General features: G+C 28.7%; 1 pseudogene; it reads right to left on the reverse strand.

Moving 5' to 3' along the window:
• Nucleotides 1–329: 329 nt before the first annotated feature.
• LOC132937091 (uncharacterized) lies at nt 330–8988 on the reverse strand (annotated as a pseudogene).
• Between the last annotated feature and the right edge of the window lie 3536 nt (nt 8989–12524).

The raw sequence follows: 12524 nt of genomic DNA on the forward strand, positions 1-12524 counted from the left end.
CATTCAAAAACTAAAAATGGTTATCGGTTAATTCACGGTTTTTGTTACAAACCTGTTACCGGTATTAAGCCCTAGTTTTTAGCTTCAATTTTTGCTTTCATTCTTTGCAAATCTCGATCGTTTAACAACCCTTGACAGCCAGAACACATATTATCTTTTAAACTACTTTTATTATTATCTTCTAAACTAGTTTCAAAATACCCTATACATTGTTCAAAGACAAATCCAACCATACCATAACATTTTTCAATACTCTGAATTTTTTCTAAAAGATCGTCTGACTCTTTCGTTGTTGTAATAGGCATTTTAAAGGAGTAATAAACAATGTTCTAGGCATTTTTTACATAGTACCTAGTACATTGTTTTTTTTCTTGTAAAATAAACCCGAGTCCGTTTCTTGTAAAATCTTCAGTATGGCTAACAACTATTATAATACATTGTGAGATTCTTTTCAAAGTAATGGACAACAAACTATTAGATAAATCATCAATTGTCGTGGAAGTATTATCTGTATTGTCTGAAAGGTTATTAATTTTTTCAGTATTTAATTTTTATGTTGGATTTAAATTACAAGTTTACATGTATATTAGTAAGAATTTTTTACATAGTACCTTTTACATTGTTTTTTTTTTCTGACAACTGTTTAGCAGCTTTATTACCTATTATGAATTGATCTTCACATGTACTCAATACAGGCACCTCATTAATTGACACTGCAGCAAAGCATTAAGTGCTAATGATTTGAAAAAAGTTAATACAAAATAAAATAACAAATGATTAATTTTTTTTTTTTTCATTATCTAAAAATAATGATGGAACAGTGCCTGGTCTTAATTTGTTCACTAGTATTCTTCAGTATTCCTGAAACAATCGAGATCAAAATGAGTACTACTAACTCTTATACCACGTTTTAATATTTTTAGCAGGATCTTTTTTATTCGACATTTTTCTCAGCTTGAAATCCTTAGGATAGCCGAAGAGACTAAGATTATTTGAAACCTTTAAAATTAAAACACATAATTCATATTAAAAAAATATATTCATATAAGAAACAGCTAGGTTGTCAATTATAAAGTACAAATTAAAATATAGTATAAGTTAAATACAATATATTTTAGTGATATAACATTCAATAGTCTAGTTCAGCGATTCCCAATTAGTGTGAAGCCACGGACCCCTAGCTATAACTTAAATTGGTCCACGGACCCCTTTTTGTAAACACTAACTTTTCAATTTTATTTAATTATGAAAATGAAAAATAAATTTGTACGATTTATTTTCAATATGATTTAATTTTTAATTTTATAAACATTTTCATATAATTTTCTATTTTTGTAATATAATAGAAACAAATTTTCTTAAAAAAAAATATATTTATAAAAAAATTATTTGATTAAACATCTTCAAACTCTATGAGACAAGTGAAATCTTTCTTTTTTGTTCATAATTTCGTCCAAGTCCGGATGCGTGCTTGATATTTTAAATCTTAAATCAGCGTCAATATTAAGTCTATTACGATATTTGTTTTTCATGTAATAGTAGGTAGAAAAAGCTTGTTCACATCTATATGTTGTGCAAAAGGGGATCAAATGTCTTAAAGCTGTCTCAGCCAGTTGCTTTTGATCATTTTGAACAATTAACCAAAAATCAATTAGTTTATTATCGTTGAAAGCAGCGCAACCGGGTCCACTCTCCCACCGAGCCATAATCAGTATGGTTTCACGAATAATTATAGTAATAATAGTGTAATAGTGAAAATAATAATGATATTTATTTCTATGAAATTGATTATCTATGTTTTTCGCGATAATCGAGCTTCAATTGTCCAAAAATACTCAAAATTTCATATAACAACAAAGTTAATAATTTCACTAAAATAAAATAAAAATATCACTACAGAACAAAACAACCACGGACCCCCTAAAATCAACACGTGGACCCCTGGGGACCACCAATTGGGAACCGCTGGTCTAGTTTGTATAGAACCTATATATTTAGGACAGTCTGAAGACTATTTTTTGTAGAAATTAGAGGGTATGGATCCTTCCATGTCTTTGTAACCAAAATAATGAATTACAGAGTACCTGTATGGGCCGAGTACGGACAATAATAGTCGGTGTCGACCGGTCACTAAAATACTTCTATGAGCTGTTACACCACTACTAACTGACCGGTCTGTGTTGCATGTGTATATGTGTATTAGCACTCAACAGGAATTGGACAGGTTCGCCGAGCAAAACCTGTATAATAATTAATTCGCAATAGCAACAATATAAACAATAATTATAGGCAAGTATTGGTTTATAATAACGGTATCAACATAATACAATATATAATTATAATATATAGAGATCCTATACAATAATAATATAATAATAAGATATATAAAACTCATAGGTACGACGGTGTGCTGCTGGCCAGCTGCTAACTATCCTATGGTTATAAGAACATAATATACTGACACACGACACAGACAATGCGTCGTAACAATAATTAACAATAATAAGGCCGGCGATTCGTGCCTAACCAAAAACAAAATAAAACGTTGGCAAATATAATATTATGAAATGGCAATTTGTGCCTTACAATTAACTGCAATAATAAATTGTGGCGATTTGCGTCTACAATTAAAACAATTATATAAAAAAAAAAGAAACGCAACGGCGATTAGCGCACGTATATAACATTAAATTCGACGCGTACGCCTTTGGCTCTGCGAACAGTACTAATAATTTTGGGCGGCCGTGTTATTTCGCGGACCAGCGGACGCCGCTATCGTATCGATACGTGTAATCTACATATTATTATAATATAATTCTTACATAATTAATACAAAATTAAACAAGGTAAATAATAATAAAATGTAATTATAAGTATTATAAAATTATAAGTATTGTCACGGCGGCGACAGTACCGGTTGTGAATAAAATAGAATCAGAATACTAATACAGCTATAGAACATTTGATAACCAAGCTAACCTTTCCCAACAGTTGCAATATTGTTCAGGTGTAAGCTAAGAACAATTATTGATATTTACAATCAATGATTCTCAGTACCTCGGTGGCTGTACAGTATATAATGCAAAATAAGTTGTGTGTACATAATATTTATTCGGATATTATGATACAATGAACAGCTTACAAGATGATTATTTCCTTATAATAAATATATACACAGCTTTGTTTGGGCGTTTTTTGATTTTATATTTTACAAAATATTGGTTTATATTATGTATGCATTAATTAAAATATATCAAAAATGTTCAGTTGATATCTTAAAAAGAAATTCATATTATCACGTATAATGAAGGAGAATAATTATGTAATCTATACATTGACTGCAGCAACAAAAACTGTCGTAACTCAATTTTACAAAACTGTTTTTTTTAATCTAGCATTAATATTTTTCTGGATTAAAAACAAAATTGATAGTAGCATAAATCAGCCAAAGACGTTTTATACAATAAGATGCAGTTACATCTTTGGAAATTCAGAAAAAAGTAATTACTAATTGAAAAAAAAAGTGGTGTGAAATTGAGTTACGACAGTTTTCGTTGCGGCAGTCGATATATATATAAATGGCACTGGCACTAATGTCTATGTCTTAAGTTCGAACCACGGTTTCGGTGGCCCAATTTTTTGCAGTTTTATTTTTTTTTTTATCTATACATTCGAATATTTGGTTTTTTTTATTCATCATACATTTCCGTATGGTTGTGTTAGGTTAGGATTTTGTATTAATTGATTGTATTCATCCTCCATAGGTTAAATTAAGTAAAAACAACAAACTTCGTAAAACATTGATACCTTAAAGTTACGTACAAAACACGGGGTCAGCCATCTACTGCAGGTAGATTGCCTACGTGATAATATACTGCTCGAATAATCATAAGCAAATCTCACAGACAATACCAGATGGAATGGCTATTCATTAAAATATAATATCGTTTAAACTTAAAAAGACTTTCCACAGCGTATTACATCCAAAAGGAATGCCGAGCAATGCCAGGGTTAAGAATATATTACTGATGTCTAATTAGAAGTACTAAATTACTAAAGAAGAGAAACCAGGATATTGAAGACCAAGGCTCTACATATTCAATAAGGAAAGCATGGAAAATCATAAAAAAAAATAGAGATATCAGACTGTATTGTCCATGTTTATTAAAAATATTAATACTTATTTACTGACCACATATTTTTATTACTCTTATCCTCATTGTTTCTAGTAAGTGACGACTGTTTTGGTGATTTAAAATTATTTACAACAGCATTTTCAATATTTTCTGTAAAATTCAGATTCTATGTAATCACTTTCACCATAATATTAATAAGCCAATTTTCAAGATTTTTAAATAATAATTTTAAAAGCAAAATCTAGTCAAATAGAATTTTTATTAACTCACCTTATAATATTTTGTTCCATTGGTAAAATTACATTATTTCCAGTTTCAACATCATTACTTTGTATAACTATATAAAAATAAAAATACTATTAAAAATGAAAAATTAAATTATAGAGATCGAGAAGTATTACTTAGAGTCTTAGAAGGAAAACCATCTCGATCATAAGGTTCGGGAATAGCATTTGAAAATAAAAATTGCTTTTTTCCTTGCTTATAGTTTTCTTCTGAAAAATGATCACTACATACACGTTTCCATTCATGACAACGATCAATTCCTAAAACTTTAAGCCATTCTCTTCTCGTGTATTCATTCTTGGGAATTCTATATTAAAACAAATATCAATGAATATAATAAATTGTTAATGTTAGATTAGGAAAATAAACACAAAGTAGACATTATTAGGCTGAACCGGTTTAAAATTATTGCACAGTATCCCACACCAGGATAATGAACCATGTCAGTAATATGATTTAAAAATCAATGTGCAGTTTTTTCACAACAATTTGAGCGAGTAAATTTCTAGAACCAGTTGATACTCATTACTCACCCATGATAAATAACTCATTCACGATTGACATTGATGTTATTAGATCTATTGCCGCACACTATACACTTATGCGTTTTTAAAACGTTGTGTTATATATTATTATCAAAAATCAAGTTAAAATAATTAATACAAAAGTGCAACCACCAAGACCAATTTGACGATTCGGATATTGAAGTTAGCCTTATCAGTAGAAAGTCTTCTGCAATCTCGCCGAGTACTGCACAAGCACAAGCAACTCAAAGCACATGAATGAAACCTAGAAACATAACTTTTTGATTTCACGGTCACAAATTTGATGAGATGTTATTTGTATTTTTAAAAATGATAGTTTGAAAAGCACCTATTTATTATTTTAGCCAGACAAACACGCACAGTAAAAATAAATATTATTCTGTCACAAAAACAAAAGAGTAAAGACAACCGACTAGTGATAAGCGGAACTCCTGTAATCGCCGTCTTGGATTATAAATCACGGTTTAAGATTTATATCTTAAACCGTGCCTGTGACGGGCAAACCGCAATATAATATGATTACGAGCGTCGGTCGCCACCACTCCAGTTACCCACTCCGGGTAATTCTGGTGCGATGGACAGCGCGGGTCGACATGCGTGAGTTTCGACTGATTTTTGGCCGTCGCCTGGTGTATTTTTATATTTTGAACAGATTATAATATACTCAAATACTCAATGGTCAACGCGTATTATAATAAATTATATATATTATAATTATTATTATTATTATCAATAGTTATATCTATTCAATTAATACCACGATTAAAGATATACTTATAGTTTTAATCGTGATTAATACCTATGTATAGTAACTATACTTACTATAGTATGTTATGTGAAACTGGTCAGTTTGATTGTAACAAAACATTTTCCAACTATACCTATTTTATTATAATATAATACATAAAATAATAGATAAGCATAATTTGATATTTATTTCAATTCATGCTTTATTTTATTTTTATTTATTAGCATCTTACCTATAATATAAGTTTGCCTGTTTCATATGGACGGCAGACGCGTACATAGGTACATTTCCCTCGTCGGAATGGCGCATATGAACTTAAACAATGTAAACTGAAACACGGCACGCGCATGGTAGGTATATTGTACGCGTCCTACGTCCATGAGAAACAGATGGCTTTAATGCCTTATACACGCAAGTCCGCGATACACTCAGAGAATATTATATAATTATAAAAGAAGTAAGAAATTTACAATTTTGCATTTGTCAATATATATATATATAGGTATATATAAATTAATGTTTGTGTTTAGATTAGACCTCTGGGAAGAAGATAGATTACTTTAAAAAGGGTTAAATTTGGTTTTTTTTTATTCATCGGACTTTAATACTGTTAGGTTACGTTAAGATTTTTTATTAATTGATTATATTAATCCACCATAGGTGGAATTAAGTAAAAACGACTAACTTGGTATAATTTTCATACTCTAGAGCTAAATCATACACTTACGTACAAATAGCAGGGGGTCCGCAATCTACCGCCTACCTGATAATATACTAATGCGAATCAGAATTTTTATTCTGAGCACTACGGAAAAGTTAATATAAGTTTTGAACACCATACACCGAATATTAAATAACGAATTGAACAAAGTTTGAATCATATAGAGTTGGTACATTTAACGGGCAACGAAATACACGGCATCGGTTTTTTTGTAATAAAAATTTATTTATCATTAATACCGCTAGAAACATTTCAATACGTTTTCATTAACCACTTTTTATATTTACTTGCCGATCACATTAAACGATAAAATGTGAATAAACAATTATACATATCATCGTCGGGAGGCAAAATAAATAACCAATCACGGGCGAAGCTGTGACGGGTCAGCTAGTATTATATATAGTCATCAGTCTTGTAAAGTATTTGAGTAAATGTATTTAAATACTTTTATAGTATTTAGAATACTTTTTAAATACTTTTTGGTTTAAGTATTTGGAAAGTATTTTAAATACTGTCTTGGACGTATTTGTATTTGAAAATCAAATACTTTTGAAAATTCACACAAATTATTCGTCGGTCGTCACTTTTTTTTTTTGAAAATTATTATACTTTTTTATTTATAAATAATAAAAATATTTTTCTTTCATAATTGTTGAGAACTCCTGTCCCCTAGCTCTGTATGTCCACATCATTTATATTTCATTAAGAACTGTTCAATTAGGTACCTATTATTAAAGAATTTCTATAATATAACAAGTTTTATTTATTTTCATTTTTCAGTATACAATTGAAAGTGGTACAAAAAGTTCTAGTAATACCTAGGTGAATGTATCACGACAATTTTAAATTAGTAATTACAAAATTAATTTAGCAAACTAACTAGTGGAAAAGTAAAATAAAAAAAAGTATTTGAAAAGTATTTAAATACATGGCAAGTATTTATATTTTGTTCTTAAATACTTTTTCTTAAAAGTATTTGAAATGTATTTTAAGAGGACACTACACACACATTTTTGCTACCTAAAAACATGTTTTAGGAGAATCGCTCCCCTTTGGGCTGTAGGTATCGCACAAAAATCAAATTTTGACTACTTAAGGATAACAATATTATCTGTGTTCCTATGTTTTATTATGATTATAACTTGACTCAATAGTTTTTTATGGATTGTAGAAAAGTATAAAAAAACTAAATATTCAACATTTAATGATTATTACTATATTAATGCTATCTAAAAAATAAAACATAGGAACACAGATAATGTTCTTACCTTTATGTCAACGAAAGTTGGACTTTGTGCGATAAATGTAACCCAAATGAGACTGATTCTCCTGAGAAATGTTTTTGAAAAAAATTTCGTATTTGTATTACGTAATAGTCCCGTATAGTGCCGCCAGTGCTACTCTAGCTGCAGCGTTCCAAGGAATCACACCCTAAAAACGTACCCATACACCTACACCGCGCGCATTCCCACCGTACTGCACCATAGGTCGAAAATAGCTATCCATCACCGCATAGTTTATAAATATCAAAATCGTCGATACAAAAACAATAATACTCCCGATGATATTATAAAATATGAATTTATTTTATTGTGACCTGTACATCCAACAGTGAACGTCAAACGTTCGATGTCAATGCCCTTTTGCTTATTTTTACATTATTTTAACTTTTACTTGGCATTTGCTAATGCGCTGTGAAACTTGGATTTGTATTATGTCTCCGTACAAAAAAGCTCGTACTATTAAAAAAAAAAAACAGACAGCGTAAATTAGATATGAAGACCCGGTTAAGTATGGCAGGTATGGCTAAAAAATATTGGCATAATAATATGTAAGTATATATTTACTAATTAGTTGTCTATCGACTATCATCTGGTTATAAAATGTCAAACTCAAATACCCATCATGATTATTCTTTTATGATTTTAAAGAGAAATACGGCAAAATTTGAGCCTAGAAGAGCCCAACATTGATATTGTCGAGTAAGTTGGATATTAATTTATTTACTAACTCGAAAATTTTATTTTATATTTGTTCATATTATGTTTTTTTGTTATGATTAAAAATATTAAATGTATTCAATTTTCAATTTTAAAATATATTACCCATACATAATACAATAAATACCAATCACATATTATTATGATATTTGATATTTATTAGTATACAACCCGCGGAAAACGGATCAAAGTTGGTGACTTCAATAATAATTCAAAGTAATGTTTTGTCTATATCTACGTAAGTATATGTAAAACTAATCTTAAATATAATATAATAATAATAACTTCAAGTATACACGATTTACAATATGTAAAAACCGGGGAAGTTAACCAGCTCTATATCAGTGGACCTCGGTCATAGAGTATAGGTCACTATAATTACTTTAACACGATTGCTCCCGTCCTACCTTTTTACATCCAAAAAACGCAACACGATTGCGCTCAACAAATCAGTACGATTGCGACCGTTTTACCTACAAAAAACACAACACGATTGCGTTACGTGAAATATAGGTCTTACTCTTGCCCTTATAACAATTTTCCAATGCATTTTTTAAAAATACAGTCGGGGTGGTAAACTTAGCCTAAGCTTTTAAGTAGGTACTTTATTTTCCCTATATTTATGAGTTATGACCAGTTAAAACGCATTGGAAAATTCTTATAAGGGCTAGACCTATATTTCATGGAGCGCAATCGTGTTGCGTTTTTTGCATGTAAAAAGGTAGGAGGGGCGCAATCGTGTTTCACCTACTATAATAATGGATGTGTTAAATTTTAATGCAATGATAGGTATCATTGTATATGATTCTGAGCGGAGATTAAATTGTAATATATTTTATTTTGATACAAGTAAAAACCTTGCATGTAGTTTGAAAATATATTTTTGACAATGAGGAAAGAAAATTCCAATTTAAACATTTGGTTGAAGTTAACTATAAAAAAATTAGCAAACATTTATGATTTTGACAAATTTTGTCAATATTTGAATTTTGAACTTCAGACACTTATAAAAAAAATATAAACATGTTATATTAGTGACATGATTCTAAAATTAAATTGAGTAAACAGAATGCCAATCTAAAGAAATGGTGAATGTATCAAATTTCTACAATTTATACTTTTTGAATAATAACAAATCCTTAGCTATAAAAGTTGAACATTTTATAAATTTTTAACTACAAAATAATTAATACATTTTTCTAAAATTCGAACTTTAAATGCTTATAAATAAAAACTGTGACTAAGGATTTTTAATATTTTTCAAATATCATTGTAACAATATAGTATGAGCCTTGTATTAATTTTCAAGCTTTTTTACCCAACAAATAAAGTTTTACTGACATTCATAGAAAAAAAGACTAATAAAATTGGAAACAGAAAATGTTCCTAAACAGTTCAAAATATTTTGAAAATTTTATCGTGTATAAAAAATGTGAATATAAACGACCAGTGAAAATTTGAATTGTATATAAATAGCTCAAAAAAAGTCAAAATATTTTCAAAACTTAACAGTGTATAGATATTGCAAATATAAGCATTTGGTGAATATACCACCATTCGTTTTTGAGTTTCAGTAAATTAAAAAAAATCGATCTTGTCGAAAACAATTTTTGCGTTGAATTCCCGTTTTTCCGTTACAATGAGAGAGAACACTAGCTGTAAAATCAAAGACCATAACATTTTATATAAGTATCCGACAATGTGTAGATCAATGAGCTATGGTATTGAAATGGAGCCTCATGCTAGGAGACAGTTTGAAGAATTGAAAGGGTTGACCCTACGGGTCCCTAGGGTACGTACTTGTGGTTTGTTTATTGATCGAGAATTCTCTTATTTGGTTGCAAGCCCTGGTAAAACTAAAAATTATTTATTTTTATTCATAATACTATTTTTAACTTTAAATATTATATTGGATTGTTCAAGATGGATTAATAGTTGATGATGAAACACTAGAAATTAAGTGTCCATTTGTAGCAAAAGATACAAAGAGTGCCATTGAAACAGTGGAAAATAAATTGGTAAATTTCTTACTATTATGTATAAAACAATACATTCTTTACTTTGCTTAAGATCGAATAAGTTTAAATATTTTATGGAAACATATGTCCAATTTTATTAATTAATACATGCTATAATTTAATTGATAATACATAGTATATAATCGCAATTATGTTTTTAAATTTCATATAATTGTATTTTTAAGCTATCATATTGCACCATCAATGAACAAGGCAATATTTTACATAAAAAAGACCATAATATATACTTTTACCAAGTGATGGGTCAATTAAGGGTCACAAAAAGAAATGTATGCTATTTTGTCATACACACGCCCTATTGGACTAATGTTGAAATAATCTATTTTGATTTATCTTTTTGGCAGAATAAAATGGTCGATAAACTAAAATTGTGAGTGATTTAAACAATAAATGTTTAAATTTAAATATATATTATATTAGGTAATATAATATATTATTATATTTTTTTTTAGGTTTAATATTTAGTGTATATTACCCGAGATCATAGACCCTACGTTTCGCTTTTCGTGTAGCGTCCTCTTAAATACTTTCTAAATGGATGTATTTGTATCTGTATTTAAATACAATTTTAAAAGTATCTTTTGCAAGACTGATAGCCATATAGGTAATGTATCATTGTATACTAAAAAAGATTCTAAGTGTAGTCAGTATGTTCATCTGCAGTCAGCCTAAATTATAATAATATTTTTAAATCACAACAAAATAACTAAGATCGTTATTATTCTTCATTATTTCGTAATTTCTTCCAAATTCGAACTTAAAATAGTAATAAAAAAAATTGTGTTTGTATACCTATATTTTTAGTTTTTTGGTGACAGAATGATAATTACTTATGAGATACCTTATTTTAAATGTTTACTCCTTAGCTATAAAAACTGAACATTTTATAAATTTGTAATAGCAAAATAATTAACAAATTTTAGAGATTTTGACGAATTTTGTCAAATTTTGAAATTGTAATGCTTATTTATAACAAAATATTGTTTCGATGTATGTTTTATATTTATTTTAGATTTTATAATAACAATACTTATGAGGTACCTAGCTTATATTACATATTAAAATCTTAGATATCAATAAATACATTTTCATGAATTTTTAAGTCTTAATTATTTGCACATTTTCGTGATTTTGACTTTTATAACTTCAGACAATCATAAAAAAAATATTGTAGTTTTATGCTCAACTTTTTTTTAAATTTCTATTAACAAAAACTTATTAGAAACCTTGTATTACATTTTCATGTATTTTTAATGAACAAAAGAGTTTTTATCGACAATAATCTAAAAAAAACTTATTAAAATAGAAATTTACATATGCCTATAAATAGCTCAAAAAGATTTGAAATGTATTGGTGTATATAAAATGGTAATATTAACATCCGGCGAATATTTCAAGAATCAATGTTTATTTTTTTTGGTTACATCATACATAAATCAAAATTGTCGTAAACTGACTAAATAGAAATAAGTAACCAGTTTTTCCTTAATTTTTTTTTTTGGTTTTCCTGACGTTTTTTAAAACTATTGGAAATTATTTACTTTTAACCCCCCCCCCCCTCAAGTACCATAAGATACACCTTTCTACCAGAATAGATGCTGAAGTATAAAATTGAATCATTTTTACTTCCCCAAAAGGTGGTGACAGACACGAAAAAAAAATTAGTTTTATTAGTTTAAATTAAATATGAGAATAATATTGTCAGAATGACCGAATAATATTGTTTAAAATTAAAATCTAAATATTATTATAACAGTGTTTTTTGGTTAGAACTTAAATATTATAAAACTAATTAAATTCTCTTATTGAGAAAACATTTTAATTATAATAGTTTTTTGGATTCGGCAGAATTTTAAGTGGGCACCCGTAGGTTTCTGTCATGCCCGGTCGGGGTATATCGGCCTCTCTCTCCTGACAGATGTCTGCCCAGAGAGAAGTGCCGCCCGTGACCGAGATTCGAACCGGTGACGGTGTGCGTCTGAAGCGACGCCTTAGTCCGCTCGGCCACTCCGTCCTCCTATTAAATATTATTATAATATAAAATTAT

The sequence above is a fragment of the Metopolophium dirhodum genome, chromosome 1 (genome assembly GCF_019925205.1).
Source record: "Metopolophium dirhodum isolate CAU chromosome 1, ASM1992520v1, whole genome shotgun sequence".
Taxonomy (NCBI): domain Eukaryota; kingdom Metazoa; phylum Arthropoda; class Insecta; order Hemiptera; family Aphididae; genus Metopolophium; species Metopolophium dirhodum.